We start from the raw sequence: 1,586 nt of genomic DNA, 5'->3' as shown, positions 1-1,586 counted from the left end.
CCAGGGGAACTGAAGGAGGCGGTGGTGCGTCCGCTCTTAAAGAAAACAACATTAGATCCTTCAGATCTTTCCAATTACCGCCCGGTCTCGAATCTTCCATTCCTGGGTAAGGTGATTGAGAGAGTGGTTGCTGAACAGCTTGGTAGGTTTCTGGATGAAACATCTGCTCTGGATCCATTCCAGTCCGGCTTCCGCGCTGGTCATGGGACCGAGACGGCTCTGGTCGCCCTAACAGATGATCTCCGCAGGCAGCTGGATCGAGGCGGGTCGGGGCTGCTGATTCTTCTAGATCTGTCAGCAGCCTTTGACATGGTCGATCACGAACTTCTGGACCACCGCCTTGCCGACGTGGGGATCCAGGGCACAGTCCTTCAATGGCTGCGCTCGTTTCTCTCTGGTCGGGGACAGAGGGTGGCGCTTGGGGGGGAATTGTCATCACGCCACTCCTTGGTGTGTGGAGTGCCTCAAGGTGCAATTCTCTCCCCGATGCTTTTTAACATCTTTATGCGCCCCCTCGCCCAGCTTGTCCGGAGTTTTGGGCTGGGTTGCCATCAGTATGCTGATGACACCCAACTCTATCTGTTGATGGATGGCCATCCTGACTCAGCCCCAGACACACTGACCAGATGTCTGGAAGCTGTGGCTGGATGGTTACGTGGGAGCCGGTTGAAGTTAAATCCTTCGAAGACAGAGGTCCTCTGGCTGGGGCGGGACGATATGGGATCGAGGGGGCAACTCCCATCTCTTGCGGGGGTGCAATTAGTGCCAGCACCGGCCGTTAAGAGTTTGGGTGTAATCTTCGATACCTCCCTCTCTATGGAGGCGCAGATTACAGCTATAACAAAGGCGGCATTTTTTCATCTCCGCCAAGCTAAGCAGTTGGCCCCTTATCTCTCTCGTCCTGACCTAGCCACTGTGATCCATGCGACGGTCACCTCCAGACTGGATTATTGTAACTCGCTCTACGTGGGGCTGCCCTTGAGACTGACCCAGAAACTCCAGCGGGTGCAGAATGCCGCGGCGAGACTCCTTATGGGGTCTTCGCTGCGAGAGCACATTCATCCGGTATTATACCAGCTGCACTGGCTCCCGGTGGAGTACAGGATCAGGTTTAAGGTGCTGGTTTTAACCTTTAAAGCCCTATACGGCCTAGGACCCTCGTACCTACGGGACCGCCTCTCCTGGTATGCCCCACAGAGAAACCTACGGTCTGCAAATAATAACATCCTCAAGGTCCCAGGCCTCAGAGAGGTTAGGCTGGCCTCAACTAGAGCCAGGGCCTTCTCGGCTGCGGCTCCAAACTGGTGGAATGCTCTGTCACAAGAGACTAGGGCCCTGCGGGACCTGACATCTTTCCGCAGGGCCTGCAAGACAGAGTTGTTCCGCCAGGCCTTTGGTCAGGGCGCAGCCTGACTCCCTCCTCTGGCAACCTGCACAGAAATTTGCTTAATTGGTTGCCATCAATTTGATTTAATTAATTTTTATAATGAAATATTTTTAGATTGTGTGATTATTTGACTGATTATTTGATTGTTGTTAGCCGCCCTGAGCCCGGCTTCGGCTGGGGAGGGCGGGATATAAATAAA

This window comes from Podarcis vaucheri (genome assembly GCF_965113315.1).
Source record: "Podarcis vaucheri genome assembly, chromosome: W".
Taxonomy (NCBI): domain Eukaryota; kingdom Metazoa; phylum Chordata; class Lepidosauria; order Squamata; family Lacertidae; genus Podarcis; species Podarcis vaucheri.
Note: the sequence above shows the minus strand (reverse complement) of the source record.